Source organism: Macaca nemestrina, chromosome 2 (genome assembly GCF_043159975.1).
Source record: "Macaca nemestrina isolate mMacNem1 chromosome 2, mMacNem.hap1, whole genome shotgun sequence".
Classification (NCBI taxonomy): domain Eukaryota; kingdom Metazoa; phylum Chordata; class Mammalia; order Primates; family Cercopithecidae; genus Macaca; species Macaca nemestrina.
In genome coordinates this window covers 10015086-10036062 of record NC_092126.1, presented here as the reverse complement: position 1 = coordinate 10036062, position 20977 = coordinate 10015086, and the positions used below count along the sequence as shown (strand labels likewise).

At 45.9% G+C, this 20977-nt stretch overlaps 1 protein-coding gene across 3 annotated transcripts in view; it reads left to right on the top strand.

Annotated features, from left to right (window-relative positions):
• Positions 1-10455: 10455 nt before the first annotated feature.
• The window catches only part of LP (LIM domain containing preferred translocation partner in lipoma), a 723802-nt gene continuing 713280 nt past the window's right edge, over positions 10456-20977 (top strand). Inside the window, exon 1 of one of the 3 annotated variants that reach the window (XM_071090663.1) lies at positions 10456-10771. The gene's annotated coding sequence lies outside the window, so the exon portion shown is untranslated. Of the gene's footprint in view, positions 10772-11303; positions 11429-11595; positions 11658-20977 lie in introns of those variants that run through there. The other 2 variants (XM_011723147.3, XM_071090662.1) reach the window with 2 other exon arrangements.

Here is a 20977-nt window from a genome sequence, read left to right as displayed (position 1 = left end):
CAGTTCTTTCCTGCCTATTATGTCATGTGTCATAGGCAAAGAGAAAGTTTATAATAAACTTGTTTGCTGAAAGGAAGCTAGATCTTTTAGCCAGAGCCTTTTCGGTGCCTCACCTTACAAGCGGTAGCCACCTGGGTGATCTGGAGCTAGAGCGAATCAGGATTGAGAGGTGAGATATTAAGGTAGCATGGTGTTCTGTGAGTTAGCCTGATAAACAAGGGAATACCATGTGTCTTAGTGGGACTTTGTAAGGTTCAAATGGAAGGTGAAAATACTAGAAGCTTTTTGGTTTAAAAAATCATGTAAGCCTGGTGCGGTGGCTCATGCCTGTAATCCCAGCACTTTGGGAGGCTGAGGCCGGCAGATCACCTGAGGTCAGGAGTTCAAGATCAGCTGGGCCAACACATGGTGAAACCCCATCTCTACTAAAAAAATACAAAAATTAGCTGGGTGTGGTGGCACACGTCTGTAATCCCAGCCACTTGGGAAGCTGAGGAAGGATAATCGCTTTAACCCAGGAGGTGGAGGTTGCAGTGAGCAACCTGGGAAGTGGAGTTTGAGATTGTGCCACTGCATTACAGCCTGTGTGACAGAGAAAAAAAAATCATGTTAGGGCCACAAATATGAATTCCTGCCCTACTATTCTCCATAGGTATCTATTTTTATTCTAGTTTGTTTATTTTAGCATTGTGCTAACATTGTATATTCAAACTACATTTGAATTTTCCTTGTGAACATACGGTGGAGTCCACCCTACTGTAAGTGTTGATGATTGAAATAAAGTCATGTGGACATTTTTACTTAAAATTATCCTTGAAAAAATACTTAGGATACAATCCCCTTTCCTCTAGCTTTGGGACTAATCACAGTTTATTGGTTGAACACCAGAAGTAGCAGCTGACTTTTAACGGGCCATGCTGGATAAAATATGGGTGTCTTTATTTATTTTATTATTATCGTTTGAGACAGAGTCTCGCTCTGTCATCCAGGCTGGAGTGCAGTGGCACGATCTCACTGCAACCTCTGCCTCCTGGGTTCAAGTGATTCTCCTAACTCAGCCTCCTGAGTAGCTGGGATTACAGGCACCTGCCACCACGCCCGGCTAATTTTTGTATTTAATAGAGACTGGGTTTCATCATGTTGACCTGGCTGGGCTCAAACTCCTGACTTCAAGTGATCCGCCCGCCTTAGCCTCCTAAAGTGCTGGGATTACAGGTGTGAACCACCACCTGCCGGCCAAATATGGGTATCTTTAAACAATCAACAAGGAAAGACAGCACTCCATGAAAAGCAGGGAAAGGTGGTGAGAACTAGTGTGGGCCAGGAGGTTCAGGTCTTGCATCTCCACTCATGAGAATCCTGGCGGAGAGGATCACCATTTAAATTTAAATTGTTGCCTCTCGGGCCAGGAGTGGTGGCTCACCCCGCTTATCCCAGCTCTTTGGGAGGCCAAGGTGGTTGAATCACTTGTGGTAAGGAGTCTGAGACCAGCCTGGCCAACATGGTGAAACCCTGTCTCTACTAAAAATACAAAAAAAATTAGCCAAGCGTAGCACACACCTGTAATCCTAGCCACTCGGCAGGCTGATGTGGGAGGCTCACTTGAACCCGGGAGGCAGAGGTTGCAGTGAGCTGAGATTGTGCCACTGCACTCCAGCCTCCATGACAGAGCAAGACTCTGTTTCATAAATAAATAAATAAATAAATAAAATTGTTGCCTCTCTTCTCTCCCTGCTTACACATTGAATTTTGTGGGTAGAATCAGCCAGACTTGACCAGTGATTGGAATGAGGAGTAAGGGAGAGGGAAGTCAAGAATGACCACAGGTTGTGAGCGTCCTCCTCACAAGGAGGTTGGGGTACCATGAATGGAGACAGGGAAGTGGGGAGAAGGCAGAGCCCAGGTGAATTCAATTTTGAGCCATGTTGACTTTGATGATTCTCAAATAAAGACTGGTTAACCTGTAAAAGTCTGCTAATTTTAGTCCACAAACTCAAAAGCAAAAACGTGAAAATTTTCTATAATTGGGAGTATGCAATTAAAATTAAGTTTATTCTGCAAAGTAAAAGAAACCTAGTCTCTTTCAATTTGAGGTCTATTCCATCCCTGGGAATGCACTAACACAGACTGTCTTAGCTAGTTGGGTGAATAAAGAACCAAGGTCTGGAAATACGGGTAAAGATCTCATTAAATATTTCAAAATAATATTCTACCACAAACCATCTGGCATAGATTGCTGGGAAGATTCAAGGTCAAACAAAAGGGATCACATCTTCCCAAATACGTGTTTGCTTTTTTGTCTTAAAAAGCTGTATTGTCCGTCTTATTACAGGCACATAGGAAAATTTAAAAGTGACACATTTATTGTAAGAAAATTAGAAAATTTAGATAAGCAAAAAGAATGAATAATTCTACCACTTAAAAACAATCACTTGGCCGGGCGCGGTGGCTCCAGCCTGTAATCTCAGCACTTTGGGAGGCCGAGGCAGGTGGATCACGAGGTCAGGAGATTGAGACCATCCTGGCTAACACGGTGAAACCCCGTCTCTACTAAAAACACAAAAAATTAGCCGGGCGTGGTGGGGGGCGCCTATAGTCCCAGATACTTGGGAGGCTGAGGCAGGAGAATGGCGTGAACCCGGGAGGCGGAGCTTGCAGTGAGCCAAGATCCTGCCACTGCACTCCAGCCTGGGCGACAGAGCGAGACTCTGTCTCAAAAAAAAAAAAAAAAAAAAAATCACTTTTATAACATTAAGCATACCCTTTCAAATCCTTTAAAAAATTCCATCTATGCCTTTTCTCCCACTTTAAAATATCATGTAACCAAAAGAAATGAAAATATATGTCCACACAGAAATATGTACCTGAATGGTCACAGGAGCATCATTCATTGTAGCCCCCAAATGGAAATAAGCCAAATGTTCAGCAACTGATGAATGAGTAAAGAGAATATGGTATATCCACACAAATGAATATTATTTGGCCATAAAAAGGAAAAAACTATTGATACATTATGCTCCAACCTTAGTGAACCTTGAAAACATGGTAAGTGGAATAAATCAGATGCAAAAGTTCACACATTCTATGATTCCATTTATATGAAATGTCCAGAAAAAGCAAATCTTATAGAGACATAAAGTACATTAGTAGATATTTAGGTCTGAAGATAAGAATAGGCAATGACTATAAATGGGTGCAAGGTTTCGTTTTTGGGGTGATGAAACTGCTCTACTATTAGAATGCAGTGATGGTTATACAATTCCATAAATTTACTAAATTTACTAAAAACCACTTCTGCCTAAAGTGAATGAATTTTATGGTATGCAAATTATACCTCAATTAAACTGTGTATATATACATATATATAGAAGATATATATATATATATAATACATGTATATATAAAGAGATTTACATAGATATGTATCATGGACTTCTTTCTATTCATCTAAAACTGACCTAATATTTGCTGTGATGCCCATGGAGTCAGTGAGACTGTGGATTGCAGCCACGAATGAGGCAAACCACATCCTAAAGCCTATTCCAAGTACCGAGCTCATCAAGAACTGGTAGACCTTCTTCAGCTCCATGCAACTCTCTAAAGGAACTAGTGAGGCCACTGCGTGAGGCCTTGCTGCATACATCAAACCCTTAGACATTATCCTTTACCTCCTGCTTCTGTTGTTGTGTGAAGACAAAAATGTACGTGCCATGTTTGTGTTTCCCCAGCTCGGTTGTGTCTCCAGGCTCATTGTTGCCTGCCCCATCACCATCAAAGGAGGCTCTCAGCTGCCACAGTGGATCTAGCCCATCCAGTGGTCCACTGGGAGATCTCAGCAAAGCTATCTCAACAACACCCCTCTGCTTGGAACTGGTATTACGTATTATCTTTGTTTTAGGATGTAGGTTAGGAACTGAGTCTATTAATGTTTTTCTCAACACTGTATTCCCAGGCCTAATAAGGCTAGTAGGTGCATAATAACCTGTTGTCAGAGCAAAAAGATGGCATAAACTGTCTCCCTTGTTGTTTGAGCCTCTTTGAAACTTTTCATTGGTAGTGAACACAAAAAGGATTAAAGCTCTGCTTACCAACATCTCTGCTACAAGAGACTGGCCCCCACTGTGAGACGGCTCTACCTGATCTCCGAAGATTCACAGGCTTCCAGGCACAATCATATCTCATTCTAAGTCCTGCACTTACCTGAGGTCAAAAGCCGTTGGATTGGTACAGGTGGTTGAGTTGGGATACACCAAAATACATTCAGACAATCCGATCCTGTGATCTGGTAAAATGCAAATAGTGGTAACGCTATAGCCACTTACTAAAAACTGGGTGAAATTGTGCAGAAACACATGGGACAGATACAAATTATCATTTGTTCCATATTGATTTGATTCCTGTAAGCTAATGAAGAAATTAGCTTGTGACACCAAAAACCTAGTACTCAATAAAAAGAGAAAACATTCATTTAGGAAGTCTGATCATACATTCTTTTTTTACATTGACTTTCTTCCTCCATTCTACAATAAGATGTGAAGAAGAGAGAGTAAGCAAACCTTTTATACTCTGTTTTATTTTATTTAATTTAATTTTTTGAGAGGGAGTCTCACTGGGTCCTCCAGGCTGGAGTGTAGTGGCATGATCTCTGCTCACTGCAACTTCTGCCCACTGGGTTCAAGTGATTCTCCTGCCTCAGCCTCCCAAGTAGTTGGGATTACAGGTGCCCACCACCACACCTGGCTACCTTTTGTATTTTAGTAGAGACGGGGTTTCACCTTGTTGGCTTCCTGGCCTCCTGACCTCAAGTGATCTGCCCGCCTCGGCCTCCCATAGTGCTGGGATTATAGGTGTGAGCCATCACGCCCAGTCTGTAAACTGTTTTATTATCTTTAGTGTTTCATTTACTACAAGCCTGTACTACTATTTACCAAATTAAGTTTTTAATCTCTTTTCCAAAGGCTGATGCTCACTGGGCCGAGCTAGAGTCACTGTCACCCAGAGGCCTGGTTTGCATAAGACACTGGTACTATAATCTTGGAAAAGACCTATGCTCAACTATAGAAAAGGATATATAAAATATTAAAACTGTCACTTCTGCTTAGTTATTTCTGAAAAAAGATGACCTTAGGTATCTTTTTGAATTTTGTTTATATAAAGTTGCAAAATAACCATGGTTTTAATTTCATGTCTATTCTAATAGCAGAACTATGTTATCAGAAAATTTATACAATTTATGTATGGTAATCGTCAGAAGGCCTAGAAAGTGCACAAAGAGCACATTGTAACAAATGACCAGTATTAGTCCTGTCTCTTCCCCTTGCCCCTTCTGATGCCTGCTCAGAGCCATGATCTAAAGAAACATGACCAATCTTCCAGAGGGACAGCATCAATTGTGTTGCTTTTCTATCCACATTGAGTGAAAGAGTGATTCACTCATTCACTCACTTACTGGATAACATTTGGTTATAAGTGCCAGGTACTGCCTTGGCTGCTGGGGAAGAGAAATGAACAAGACATGAAGATTAATACAAAGAATTCTATATTTGCATGGAGGAGATCAAACTCACTGATGAAAAATTGTAATGCGTTGGGATAATGAAATGGGCATCTTTTTGAGAAAATAGAGAAGTTATTTTCATATTAATGGAGGGAGTTTGGAAGGAATGGGCAATGGGGTAGAGATTCTGTGAGAGGGGGTTGGCTGGACAGGTAGAATCTGCAGTTTTGGAGATGGGCCTGGAAAGTCTTTAAGGTTCAAGAGGAGAAAACTAAACATGCAAAAGCCTGGAGGCAAGAAGTAAAGGAAGAGGCATGTGTGTGTATGTGTGTGGTGGAGGAGGGGGTGTTGGAGGTACAACTTATAGTTGGAAAAGGCCATCAGGATTTGATCATCAAATAAGGAAGGGGAAGCTGCTGGGTATGAACTTAATTTGGTTGATATTATTGAACCCTATCAGTCCATTATCACACAGCTAATAAAGACATACTCAAGACTGGGAAATTAATAAAGGAAAAAAGTTTAATTGACTCAACAGTTCAGCATGGCTGAGAGGTCTCAAGAAACTTACAATCATGGCAGAAGGTGAAGCAAACATGTCCTTCTTCATGTGGCAACAGGAGGCAGAAGAATGAGTGCTCAGTGAAGGGGAAAGACCCTTAAAAAACCATCAGATCTCATGAGAACTAACTCACTATCACGAGAACAGGAGGGGGAAATCGCCCCTATGATTCAACTATCTCCACCTGGTCCCTCCCATGACAGGTGTGGATTATGGGAACTGCAATTCAAGATGAGATTTGGGTGGGGACACAGCCAAACCATATCAGGAACGTTTACAAGATTTGTGGTATGACATAGCATACTATGCTTCCGGAATATGAATTTGGTCACTGGGTAGAATGTAGCATCAAACCGAAAAACTGGGAGAATATTGGAGACCACCAAGTCTAAGAACCCAATTTAATAGATAAAGAAACTGAGAATAGAGAGGAAGTGACTTGCCAAAAGTTTGCAGAGTAATTTAGGGTAAGGCAAGGACCATAAACATTTCTCTCTTGTGTCCCTCTCTATGCTAGTCTTTTTTTTTTTTTTTTTTTGAGACACAGTCTTGCTCTGTCAACCAAGCTAGAGTGCAGGAGGGTGATCTTGGCTCACTGGAACCACCGCCTCCCAGGTTCAAGCGATACTTGTGCCCCAGCCTCCAGAGTAGGTGGGGTTATAAACGTGTGCCACCAGGCCTGGCTAATTTTTGTAGTTTTAGTAGAGATGAGGTTTCACATGTTGGCCAGGCTGGTCTCAAACTCCCAACCTCAGGTGATCCGCCCGCCTAGGCCTTCCAAAGTGCTGGAATTACCGGTGTGAGCCACCGCGCCCCGCCCCCATGCTAATCTTGATTGCTACTTCCAAATGCCTGGGCTCCTCTTGTTGGTCTGCTTGCATTCAGGCCCCATCACTTGAGGTTATCTGAAAGAGAGAGCTGAGGACTCCTGAGGGAAAAGGGAAGATGTGCAAACAGAGATAAGCAGGGAGAGGTAAGATGTGCTTGGAAAACTAATAGAAGCAGGGTGGAGGGTGGGGGCACATAAAATCCTGGAAGAAATGAGGCTGAAGGAACAAGTAGGTGCCAAATTATGAAGGTCTGTGCAAACCATACTAGAGGCATTTGGCCTGATGGGTGTTAGGTTCTCAGAGGCAACAGCAGATTGGTATTTACCTTCTATCACCCATGGCCCTCTTATTCTTATTACTTTTCTAGTAGCCTCTTCAGAACTTTTCCTCTTGGTCAGCTGTAGGAGATCATAAGTTCCCTATGCTGGAGTGTTCAAACTGAGAGCAGATGGTCACTCGACAGTGGGTGAGCGAGGTGCCAGCTTGCCAGGGATCAGCGTGGAATTTTAGCTTACCTACCCTCAGCTGAGTAAGAGCTTACTCAGCTCAGGGCTGGGCGTGGTGGCTCACGCCTGTAATTCCAGCACTTTGGGAGGCCGAGGGCAGATCACGAGGTCAGGAGATCAAGACCATCCTGGCTAACATGGTGAAACTCCGTCTCTACTTAAAAAAAAAAAAAAAAAAAAAAAAAAAAAATCGGGCTTGATGGTGGGCGCCTGTAGTCCCGGCTACTCAGGAGGCTGAGGCAGGATAATGGCGTGAACCCAGGAGGTGGAGCTTGCAGCGAGCAGAGATCGTGCCACTGCACTCCAGCCTGGGCGACAGAGCGAGACTCCATTTCGATAATAATAATAATAATAATAATAATAAAATAAAAATAAAAAGAGCTTACTCAGCTCTTAACACAGAGCTAGTACTTAAACTCCCTGGGCTTTAGTTTCTTTATGGATAAAATAAAAAAATAATAATGCCAACCTAAGAAGGGTCTTGTGAGAGTTAAGTGAATTGTATATGAAAACTCCTTAAAATATTGCTGGGCACTCCAAAATAAGGACTGGCATGAGCTCCACAAAGGCCATGTGTACAGGACTGTAATGGATGCAGATGAAAGGCAGGACCCAAGCCCAGCTTGCCTGAAAGTCTTTTATGCCATTACTGAACCCATGAAAATGCTGCTGGTAGCCTTTAGGCCACCAGTGTGCTATCCTTGGACCAAATGACCCCACACTACACCTGAAGTTCTGTGCTTTTTTTTAGTCTCTGAATTGGTAAACCAGTATTTTTCTACCACTGAGTGCAAATTTATACAACCTTCCCATTTCGTGCAAGCCCCTGCACACAGAAAGTTGTAACAGGGGGTTGAGAAAAGTAAGAGTACGAAAGAAACCGGAACAGTCAATGGGAATGAGGCTTTTGGTGGGGTTAGCACTGACAACAACGCTGTATGTGGTTCACTAAGCATCCAGATTATGACTTGGGTGGTTATATTCCTGGGAAGTTCCTCATGAGTCAAAATTATCTTTTGTAGTTAATCTTATATGATGTTCATGCTAACACCATGCTCACCACGCTCACCTGAGCAATTCTTTTTTTTTTTTTTTTTTTTTTTTTTTTTGTTTTTTTTTTTTTTTTTGAGACGGAGTCTCGCTGTGTCGCCCAGGCTGGAGTGCAGTGGCCGGATCTCGGCTCACTGCAAGCTCAGCCTCCCGGGTTTACGCCATTCTCCTGCCTCAGCCTCCCGAGTAGCTGGGACTACAGGCGCCCGCCACCTCGCCCGGCTAGTTTTTTGTATTTTTTAGTAGAGACGGGGTTTCACCGTGTTAGCCAGGATGGTCTCGAACTCCTGACCTCGTGATCCGCCCGTCTCGGCCTCCCAAAGTGCTGGGATTACAGGCTTGAGCCACCGCGCCCGGCTCACCTGAGCAATTCATAAACATTTCAGGAGGAGAAACAGTGATCTTCCCCAACACACCCATACAGCACTTTCAACATAATTAGTAGCGTTTCTGGATCCAGCACAGTACTCTTATAATGTGTATGATGGAAGAAATGAACAACTCTAATTATACTTTATTAAATCTTAATCCTCATTAGGACCCTATTATTCTTTATAAGTGGGTTACTGAAGGAAAAAAAAAGGAAATGCTGGTCAAGTCCCATTCTATTCCATGAGAATTGAGATAATCCATTTTTACTTCATGTAACACTGGAATTCTTTTCATAGTAAACCCTAGTACTCAGAATGTGAGTATGCTGAAATGTTTGAGTGAGTGAACTGTGTTTTGATAGGATCTGACCTTTTTAAAACCCCAGAAAAAAATCTCTCTAAGAGCTCATATCTCCCATTTCAAACTATGTTAGTTGCAAAGAGATAAATTCTTTATTATTCTGTGGAATGAGTGGTTATTCTCGACCTTATCTCTCTCTCTCTCTTTTTTTTTTTTTTTTTTTTTTTTTTTTTTTTTTTAAGACAGAGTCTTGCTCTGTCCCTCAGGCTGGAGTGCAGTGGCGCAATCTCGACTCACTAAAACCTTTGCCTCCCGGGTTCAAGCAATTCTCCTACCTCAGCTTCCGGAGCAGCTGGGATTACAGGCGCTCGCCACCACGCCCGGCTAATTTTTTGTATTTTTAGTAGAGACAGGGTTTTGCCATGTTGGCCAGGCTGGTCTCCAGCTCCTGACCTCAGGTGATTTGCCCGCCTCGGCGTCCTGGAATTACAGGTGTGAGCCACGACGCCCAACCATGTTCATATTTTTGTATGTGAACATTAGATAGTTGTTAGGAACAGGTTAAGTAGTCTTACCCCTGAAATGTCTGAATTCAAACACTTATTAAGCACAAGGAAGGTGCTTAATAAATCCAATAACATGTGTTTTTACATTATTAATTCCTGGTCAAAAGAATCCCACTAAAATCCATCCTCAGAAGACCCACTTTTTGGAGTTTTTATGAATCGGTAGTTCATGGTGTACTCTCAACAGTTATGAATGGAATTATGTCCTGCTAGAGGTCAGGGCCAGGTATGGAAAGATCAAGGGATTAGTCAGGAGACCCGTATGGGAGGAGGGGAAGACAGGTGCTTGGGCAGTCAGTTATTTTGTGCTGGGCCAGTAACGTTCCTTAAGTTTTTGCCTGAAGTGTAAAGCGGGGGACTACGCTTTGTCCTATCTAACTCACCTGAAGATGCAATAGCCGGGTGAGAGACTGCTTTCATTATATGCTAACGTGAGGGATGATTTTAGATATTAATAGGAGAGAAGTACAAGGAAAGGAAGTCTCAGGGCATGGAGTGCTTTCCAGGCAATGGCTGCTGCACGTCATAATCCCCTAACACAGTAAGTGGTGGTTCTCATCGTCGTTCACCCTTACAGATGTCAGAGGGGGGAAAAATCCAACTCAAACCTTCCAATAACAGGATTGTCTGTATTCAAACCAGTTCATCCCGTTCGCAGACTTTTTTGAAGCTATAAGCACAGAGTAAGCTTTCTGGGCGGGGCTCAGAAGTAAACGTTAAACTCCAGGGATTCATATATTTGAGCACAGAACAGAGGAAGTTGCCCTGGAGCAACTGATTGTCATTGATATTCAGGGCTCACTGTCAACCAGGACCTTCCAGGAACTGGCTCTGGGCCAAGAGCAGTAGAAATCACTGGGTGGTCCGCGCAGCCTGCGGACATCTAACCTGCTTCAAGGCTCAGGGCTAAAAGGAAGGCAGGGCCCTTCCTGGAGGCGGCAACCCAAGTGGGAGGCAGAGCACCTGGGCCTGCTCCTCGATCTGTTGAGTGACGACCCTTTACAAGTCATTTCTCTTCGGAGAGCTTCAGTTTCCTCACGTGCCAAGCGGACGGGTTGGAAGTTGGTCTTTGCCAGCTCTGACACCTTGTAAGTTTTCAGTCTTGCTGGGAATCCAGGGCGGGGCTCACGAGGAAAATCTTGGAAGGGGATTTCATGGCTGGATCTCTTCCACTCAAGCTCAGTGCCTTAATTTGACGCCTTAATAGCAGACGCAGGCTTTTCCATTTTCCAGGAGCCCCTGACGCGGCCGCTTCCTCCTACGTCTCCTCCCTCTTCCTCTAGCAGGGGTAAAGTCTCCACATCTCCCTCTTTCCCTTCCTCCTTTGCAAGCTCCCTGCATTCCCGCGTCTCCTCCTCTTCCTCTCAGGAAATGCAATGCCCTCGGTGCGCCCACCTTTTGGCAAAGCCACTGCCGGCTGCGGGTTTCCCCTCCCCCGCCAGGCGAGCTCTGCGCGGCGGCTCCGCGGGCACACGCCTTCCCATACCTTACATGGACAAATGCGTGCAGGCAAAGTCAGGAATTCAGGCCCCTGACGTCAGCCTCCAGCGCTCAGGGCACCGCACGGGAGACCAAGGGGAGGGGGTGGGGACGGTGGGGAGGAAGGAGGGGGAAAGGCACCAACCAGCAGCCGCTCCAGCCCTGCCGAAGTTTCACTTTTTGTCTGTGGGTTCGTTCCCGGGTCCCGCGCGAGCTTTCCCGGGATAAGTAGCTTTAGCGATCGGGGGACAGCCGGGCGCTGCAAGGTAAGGGCTGGCTGCACGGCCCGGGGCGCGGGGCGCGGGGCGCGGGGCGCTGGGCGCGGGCGGCGCGCTGGAGGAGGCCAGTGTGGGGCGCGGGGCAGGGCCTGTCCGGGGCTGGGGACAATGGGAGGGGGAGTGCCCGGGCACCTCCTCCTCTGTCTCTGCCTCCGCCTCCAGCCGCCGCCGCCGCTGCCGCCGCCGCCGCCGCTGCCCCGGCTGCCTCCTCCCTGAGGTATTGTTGCAAATCCTTCCTTCCCCTCACCCTCCGCCCGCGGGCGCCTCGGGAACCCCCAGCCCTCCCCCGGCGCGAGCGCCTCCGGGGTGGCAGGAGCGCGGGGCGCGCGCCGTGCTCTGGCCTGGCCCGCTGTGCGGAAGTGCCGGCCGCGGCCCAATCACGGGGTGCACGCCATGGGGGAGGGGGACCCAGAGTTTTTCCGAAAGCGTCGACCCCAGGCTAGGCGGGGTTGGAGCCTTGCGCGCCCCCTGCCCGGACTTTTCTGGGCGCCCAGGGGGCGGGGCCACGCCCATCCGCTTAGAGCTTTCGCGGAATCACAGTTGTCACAGCGGAAAGGGCCTAGACCCACTCCTCCAAGTCCTCCCATTTTACAGTTGGGGCAGCTGAGGCCCAGAGAGAAGGAGGGTCGCCCGGAAGTTATTTAGTAGAGGCCAAACCGTAATTCAAATAGTTGACTCCGGACTTCAGTTCCCTTCTCTAAGCATTTCTCTAGCACCCTGTGTGTGGCAGACACTGCGCTGGGTGTGTTGGACGTTGCCCTCCAGGAACTTTGTGGAACCTAGGAGGCAAACCTGGCCTAGGGTAGAAAGTGCTAAGTGCTGGAGGAAAGGCATGGACAAAGTTAAAGGAAGTTGCAGGGAAGGAGTTTGATTTTCTGGTCCCTGGGACGGCCCTTTGGAGAGTCCTGCACTTAATGGGGCTTTTGAAGGATGAGGAGTTTCCTGAAGCCAGCTAGCGGCTTGGAGGAAGACATCGCTTCGAGGGACTGTGGGCCAGAGGAGACTAAGTAGTGTGGGAAATGGAGATGAAAGTATAAATATTCTTTAGTTGGAGGCAAGGAGTTGGGGATGGGGGAGGTTGTGATATGAGATGAGCTAATCAGTGGAATTGTGCCTGGGTGCTTGGACGGGGCAGAGCCTCTGGAACCTCAGAGTCCTAGGAGAACTGAGCAATCTCTCCCGCTTCCTTTCCCTTAGAAGGGATCCACTGCTTTCCCTCCCCCAACACAAAACAACCAGCGAGAACTCAGGGTCTTCTCTGGGACTTTTAGTAGTACGAAACTCACTTGCCTGTGTTTTCAGTCCCCTTTCTGTTTCTATTCCTTCCCCTTTTTCTAAATGTCTTGCCTTTCCTGTAAAATTCACTCTCACTAAGGTGTTAATGACTTAATGGCTTACCTTTCCCTGCACATGTGCATTTTAAGAAAGCCTAAAGTGAAGAAAGGGAAAGTGTGGATAGGCACCTTTAGAAATCATCCAACTCCCTCTCCCATCCTCCCCCTGCCTCAACTCTTATAGATAGAAGAATAGGTAAAGGTCCACAATGGTGGGTGCTAGACCTACAGTCTAAGGTCAATAATGGTGGACAGTGGGGGGCTAGGACACCCAATAGGGTTTTCTCTACTTCGTCACCAGTTTTTCTGCTTGCACAGTTCCTGCCAGCACCAGGGGGCAGTTAAAGGAAAAAGTGTGTGGGCCAGGCACGGTGGCTCACGCCTGTAATCGCAGCACTTTGGGAGGCCGAGGCGGGCGGATTGCCTGAGATCAGGAGTTTGAAACCAGCCAGGGCAACATGGCAAAACCCTGTCTCTACTAAAAATACAAAAAGTTAGCTGGGCTTGGTGGCGGGCACCTGTAGTCCCAGCTACTCGGGAGGCTGAGGCAGGAGAATCGCTTGAACCCGGGAGGCGGGGGTTGCAGTGAGCTGAGGTCACACCACTGCACTCCCGCTTGGGTGACAGACAGAGACTCCCTCTCAAAAAAAAAAAAAAAAAAAAGCTATGTAGTTTTGCATTTAATTTCTGCAATGCAGCCCCCAACCCCAACACCCAAACCTTTATAGTCTAGAATGTGCACTTCAGATGGGATTACCTAATCTGAGTGGTAGGGATAAAAGCCTGGGGCCTTAGGGTCAGGCAGTCCCCTCAGAGGCAGGCTCTCTGTAAGTAGCATGGGCCTAGAGTTGGTTTTGAGTGTACGCAGAGGGAGGAGAAGTTGAGCTGATGAGCTGATTGCTATGGCCCGGACTTGAGTAGGATCTTTCTTGGAGTGACACATTCTGGTGAAGACAGTTCCAGGAAATGATGGAGGGGAGAGGAAACTTAGTTATAAAGTGCCTTAAAAATGCCAGGCTAAGGAGTTTGGATATATCTTAAAGTCATCATTTGAGGGTTTTGAGCATGCTGAGACATGATTTAGAGGGGAGGTACTGGCATTGGGAAGCCTTCTGCTGCGCAATTCCAATGAAAGAGGTGATAATTTGGCCTAAGAATATTATTGGCTGGGCGCGATGGCTCACGCCTGTAATCCCAGCACTTTGGGAGGCTCGAGGCCGGCAGATCACCTGAGATCAGGAGTTCAAGACCAGGCTGGCCAACATCATGAAACCCCGTGTCTACTAAAAATACAAAAATTAGCCGGGTGTGCTGGCATGTGCCTATAGTACCAGCTGCTTGGGAGACTGAAGCAGGAGAATTGCTTGAACCTGGGAGGAAGAGGTTGCAGTGGGCCGAGATTGCGCCATTGTACTCCAGCCTGGCTGACAGACTGAGACTCCATTTCCCCCCCATGGGCGCCCCCGCAAGAAAAATAGTATTATCAATTGGTTCTTGTTCATTTACTTGACATAGGTTACAGGATCCGTATTATGTGCCATTGGCAAATATGAAAATTTTATAGCAGGTTCCTATATTTTATTGAGACAAATAAGTTGTATTGAATCAATTCTAAAACACACTTTTTTCACATTTTAATATCACTGAAATGTGGTTGTCTTATCACAATGTGCCATAGTTGTGCAGTTGTTCATTCTAAGTTGATAATGGCACATCTTATAGTCAATGGCTTCAATTTGATACAATTGTTCATCATGTCCTTTATGATTGTACAGTGCTTTGCACTTTATAAAACACTTTCCAATCAGATATTCCATTTGAATCTCAAAGATCCCCTGAGAATGAGGCCTAGTGCTGCTGTCACCTTTATTTTAACCATTGCCCAAGGTCATATAGCTAATTAGAGATGTACTCAAAATTACAACCCAGAACTTTTGCTTCTTGGTGATGACATGTTACTTTACCCTGCTGTGGAGCCAGTCTGGGTTAATTGGGAATGGGGCAAGAGTTAGATGGGATTTGATTTCAGAACTATGCTGAAGATGCTGGAATGATGGGGATTTTGTACACGGGCAGAGTGTAACTCATGAGAACTGGGTAGCCCCCTTAGCCCAGAGATTTGCTGCATTAAACAGAAAAAAGACAGGGAGATAGAAAATGGCAGGTAACAGGGTAAAAGCAGGGGTTGGAGCCTGCTTACAGTGAACCAGAAACTGTCTAGGCCCTGAGCGTACAAAGATGAGGTGTACATGGTCCCTGCCTTTGAAGAGCACACAAGTGTGTGGTGTGTGTGAGGGGGAGGGAGAAAGGTGGAGTGGGGCATGTCCACGTATCAAGTGCTTTTATGGGGTAAGTTTTGGCTGCTCTTCACCGAGAAGGCTCACTCTCAGGGAAGCCATAATAGAGAGTGGGGTGTCTGAGCTGAACCTCTAGGAATGAGCAGGAGTTGTCCAGGTGGAAGAAGGACAGGTGAGAGAAGGACCTATTAGCAAGATAGTAGCAGATGCAGAAGCAGGGAGAAGCTGCTGTGTTCTCCAGGCTGTGTTTTGAATGGCCAGGCATGAAGAGGACCATGGAAAAATGGAGAAAGAAGAGGGCCTTTACTTTTTAATAAGTAAGGTTTAAATTAATCTCGATAGGGGCCATTAAGTGGTTCTGTAGAGATTCACAGGAGATTAAGGCTGGGCAGGGTCTCTAGAGTCATCTCTGTGGGAGTAGTTATTTGGATGGTAATGCAGGAGGCATAGTACCACTTTTAGGCTGAGTGAACCTGAGACTTTGACCCTGGGCTGCAATTAGAGGCTCCAAGCTGAGTATGTTCATTGGTGGGTGGGACTTTTCCTGGAATCTGGCTTTGGAGGGCTGTGCTTTGCTAGAAGAAACTTGGTAGACGTGAGGAAGGGGAAGATATAATCGTGTTGCTGCATGCAGGAAGCTAGTAGCTGGGTGAAAATCTGTTGGCTTGAGGGAGCATATGAGGCGGAGAACTTGAGGGCAAGGGGAAGGGTGGAAGGATTTCAAGTGTGTTGTGGAAGTCTGATGTAGGCTGCCTGGAGGCTTGGAGAAAAAGGCGGGTGCATTCTAGATGTTGGTCACATCAGTGAGATTGGTAGGTGGATAGGTAGCTGTAGGGATTAATGTTTGGAAGCAGGTAAACCACAGAGTTGAGGTTAGAAAATGTTTACTTTCCTATCATTCTTTTTAAATAGTAATATAATTTTGAAATATTTTTCAGTGCTTACCACCTGTTGTGTAATTATCATATTGATTCATTAAAGTAGGTTTTTTGAGTACCAGTCTCATTTTGCAGATGAGAAAATGAATTTGGTGAAATCAGGTTACACAACTACCAGGAGACATTCAAACTTCTGCCTGATTTTGTAGCCTCTTCACCACTCTTTTCTGTGCCCACATGCATGAAAAGCTCAAATCGACATTGCTTGTCTGTTTTCTTCCCTGGAATTTAATTCAGCCCACATTCATGGAGCCCTAGTGGGGTCACAGTTGAGGATTCATGTGGGCAAACGGGCTTCTCAGTCCCACACTGGTGCTGTCCTGGCCCCTTTTTCTCTCTTACAATGCTACCTCGGGTGTTGTCTGTCCCCAAACCTAACTGGAAAGGACTAAGCCTCTCTAGCAAATCATCTGCCTCTCTCAATAGAGCTCCCCTCCCCAGTCCCTTGTGATAAGGATGTAATTTATCCTTGTAGACAGGCAGTTGGGGTAATAAAGTAACAGAGTGGGGAGGTGAAGGAGTCTTAGACTCAGTCATTGCCTTTGGTCTTACGGCTCCTGTAACAGTGCTATATGTTCTCTGGTGTTGAACCATATAACTTCTGCATCCTCTAGCAAAGCTTTCTGGCTCAGGGCTCTAAGGGATCACCTGCAATCCTTCCTGTCACCTACCTGAGTCAGGTGGGCCATCTACATTTTTGGCCACTCACAGATAAAGGCATTAATAATCTGTTTATTGTGTGTGAGAGGAGACAGACGCCAGGATGTTCAGTAGCTGTTTGGTGAATGAACAATGTTTATGGACACAAATAAGCATGCATCGCCACTTCATCTTACATATTTGCATGTCTGCCTCCTCTCCACTTTAAAATAAGCTGCTTGAGGATTGCAATGATGTCTGTGTGTTGATGGCTGTATTCCCAATGCCCAGAAGAGTGCCTGACACATGGTAGGCACTCCAGAAATACTTGCTTGATGAAGAGAGGGAGTAAAATAGTTCACTGCAGCCACAGGATAGCAATCATGGGGGAGCAGGACTGTTTTTACTGCCCCAGAACCTGGAGCCTGTTGTTGCTGGCACAGGTGGCATGGGGCAGTCCCTGCCAGCAGAGTGAAGACTGGGGGACTGGGAGTGTAGAGTTGAGGGTTATGAGATGAACTATGCTAAGGGTAATTGCAGCTGCAACTGCTCTTTCACTTTTCCCTCACACAGATAGGTGATCTTGAACATTCCTCTGTTTTCTTTTGTTTTGAGACAGAGTATTTTTTGTTTGTTTGGTTTGTTTGTTTGTTTTGAGATGGAGTCTCACTTTGTCGCCTGGGCTGGAGTGCAGTGGCGCAATCTTGGCTCACTGCAACCTCCACCCACTGCGTTCAAGCGATTCTCCTGCCTCAGCCTCCCGAGTAGCTGGGCTTACAGGTGCCCACCACCACGCCCGACTAATTTTTTGTATTTTTAATAGAGATGAGGTTTCACCATGTTGGCCAGCCTGGTCTTGAACTCCTGACCTCGTGATTCACCTGCCTCTGCCTCCCAAAGTGCTGGGATTACAGGAATGAGCCACCACACTCAGCCTTGAGATGTAGTTTTACTCTTATTGCCTAGGCTGGAGTGCAATGGCATGATCTCTACTCACTGCAACCTCCGCCTCCCAGGTTCCAGTGATTCTCCTGCCTCAGCCTCCCAAGTAGCTGGGATTACAGATGCCTGCTGCCATGCCTGGCTAAGTTTTGTATTTTTATGGAGACGGAGTTTCACCATGTTGGCCAGGCTGGTCTCGAACTCCTGACCTCAGGTGATCCTCTGGCCTTGGCCTCCCAAAGTGCTGGGATTACAGGAGTGAGCCACTGTGCCTGACCCTCTGTTTTCTTAATCCATGCCTTTTCTTATGCTGTTTTATCTACCTGGAGTTTCCAGCCTCTCTGTCTCTGCCTGTTGTAAACCTGTGATTCTAGGATCAATATCAAAATCTACCTTGTGCCTTGAAGCAATTTCCAGACTCCTTAACCCTTCCAACTCACACATATCTGTGATCAGATACAACTCAATTTCATGTATTAAGTTCGGTACTTGTGTACAAAGCGATTACTGTATGCCAGGCAGAAATGCTAGATACTGGTTACAAAGAAAACTGAGATAGGCTCTGCCTTCCAGAGTCCTCATTCTATCATAGGAAAGAAACTGAAAGAGAAGATGCTAAGGCCCTAATAAAGTAATGAGCAAAGGGCTAATGGGAACGTGGAGAAAGGAGTGACCAGTCATTTAGAAGAACTGGCGAATGCCTGTGGAAAAGAAGACATTTGGTTGGGTTTTGAGAAGTGAATAGGAGTTTACATGGTGGACAGGAGTGGAAGAGCTTTCTAGCCATAGGGACCTTGGTGTATGTGCCCAGGCCTGAGGCCTAAAAGTGTTTGAGGAATATAAATGTGTGTTTGGAGATCACTGTGAGAGATGGGGCTGGCTAGGGAGGGTTAGTTAATAAAGGGCTGATGGACCAAGCTAAGGATGATGGCAGAGGTGGGAGGGAGCAGGAAGGCTTTTATTATTATTATTATTATTTTGAGCAAAGGAGGACCTCATTGGATCTGTATTTCAAAGAGCTCTGGTGGCAGAGTGAGGGCAGGTCAAGACCGGAGGCAGAGTCCCAACTTAGAAGACTGCTGAAGTGTTCCAGGACAGGAGGAACGGGCCTGTATCAGGTCAGCAGAGTAGCGAGGGAAAAATGGATTCCAGAAACTGTTTGCTGCTAGGATAATATTAGGTAGCCTAATTCCAGCTTTTGTCCTTCTACTTGTTTGACAGCTTATCAGCCTCGGCTGGGGAAAAGAATATTTTTCATGTACACCAAAGTTTGTAGTCAACAGGAGAAGCAGCAAGCTGCCAGCAAAGCATGGACTGGGGCCTTCTTGGTCAGAATGATCCCTTGTTATGCAGATGAGGAAACTGAGGCCCCAGCAAAGGGACAGACTTGCTCAATCATACCCTTGTCGGCTGACGTGGAGTTGGGTCACAGCCTTTACTTCCAGGCCAGCCCTGTTTCCAGGTATTTTTCCTTCTCAATTTCTGCTGTACCTCGCACGTTCCTTCCCCACTCGACCCTCCACCAGGGGTTTCTCTGCTTTGGAGAATTTTAGGAGAGGATGTTACTTGGAGATTATCATATCTTAGGCTTGAAACTTGTGCTTCATACTTAGAAAGTAATCAGATTAAGATGGTTCAGTTTGAATGTGTGTGGTCTGGGGATTTATTTATGTGACTGCCATGGATGTTACTGCCATTTGTGTTACTGCCGTGGATGCTTGTTTGCGAGAACCAAGCTGTGCCTCCATGCTAACATCAAGGTTCCTTGCTTTTGACAGCTCCCTGCTCCTGCTCTCTACCATTCTCCATTAATATTTACTTATTTTTGCTTGCCTAAAGGTTTTTAGGCAATAGTCTTAGATCCATTACAAGGTAGATCCTCTTGTGTTTGCCTTCCCTATTAAACCTGCCCATCACAACGTATCTCACAGAATCCATGAGTATTTCATAGCCTTCACAGCACTTTTAATATAGCAAATGCATTTTATAGTGTTTTTATTACTTTGTTCCCAATTATAATACAAGAGACAAGTTGGCTAGATCAGTCTTATCTTGCAGATAGTGGTCAAGAGTTCAAGGGTGATAAAACTTTCCTAACTGGGGTGCAGGGCCTTAAGTGGCAGAGTAAGTATCAAATCCCCCTCTCCAAAACTCCTGTCTTGTTCCTTAACTTTTGCAAATGAGCGTAGTTGATGTGAACATCACTGCAAGCCCTTGACACAGCTGAGAAGTAGTTATTATTATTCACTAGTACTAATTAGTAGCATTAGCTGACTCTATTCGAGGCTTTGCCTTCCAAAAATCAGATTTGGGACCGGAGAGTTCAAGGATCTGGGCTTCACCATACTGGATCATTTTGGCAATACCAGGGATTTTTGGTGTAGGGAAAACAAAGATCTGTGTTTGGGCTAACCACAAGCCCTGTGATCTTGAACAAGTTCTGGAACATCCCTCAGCCTAAATTACCTTTCAGTGGAGATCCTTCGATACATCACAGTGCATTTGTGAGAATCAGGGGCATTTCTGTGACGGCGCTTTGTCAGCGGTAATGCAGTCTGTACATGTGGCCGATTCTGGGCGCCCAGTGGGGCATCTGGCATACAGTGATGACACGTTACTCCGCTTATGGGGCTTAAGGGATTTAGACCCAGACACCTCCTAGTTCAAGTCCTCGCTGTGCTGTTTAATACAGGGTGCTCCCTGGGTGGTCACAGGCACTATTTGGTTTCTCCATGTATTCATTTTTAGATCACTTATCAATGAGGTCACCATGGCTGAGTATAGTGTGCCCCCAAAAGTGGGACGAGTTCCACAGACATTCATGGGCATTTCCAGATTGTGCAAAGAGGTGATTTGTCACCAGTGGATGGCTGTGCAGTGTCCCTTCTTCCACTGCCACCATCCCACCTGCTGTTGGGTTTTGTTTGTATCTGTTACCTGGGGAGGGTCTGCTTCTGCTGTTGTAATCGCCTGTGTTGTGGCTTTGCATCATAGCTGGAGATCCCTCTGTAGTTCAAACTGAAAGCTGGTGTTGAAGGCGAAACCAGGTCTTCTTCAGAAACTTGTGTGGGAACCTTTCATGGGCTAGATAAGCATGAGGATCAGAGCAGGTCAGGGTCACTGACCTTAAAGGAGGATGCTTTGACCTGCCTCCAGCACGCACCCTTCCTGCTAAAGCCATTGTTAGTGTCCCTTAATTACTCAGACCACCACCCAGCAGCACAACTGTCAACTTGCAGAGGACTTCAGTGGTATCAATAGTGTTCCTTTTTACTCTCATAGGTATCCTGATTCGGAGGATACATTATATGGTCACCCTACTTATAGGTGAATATTGAGTGAGGTAGTGTAAATAATGTGCATAAGGCCAGGTGGAAGGGAAGGACT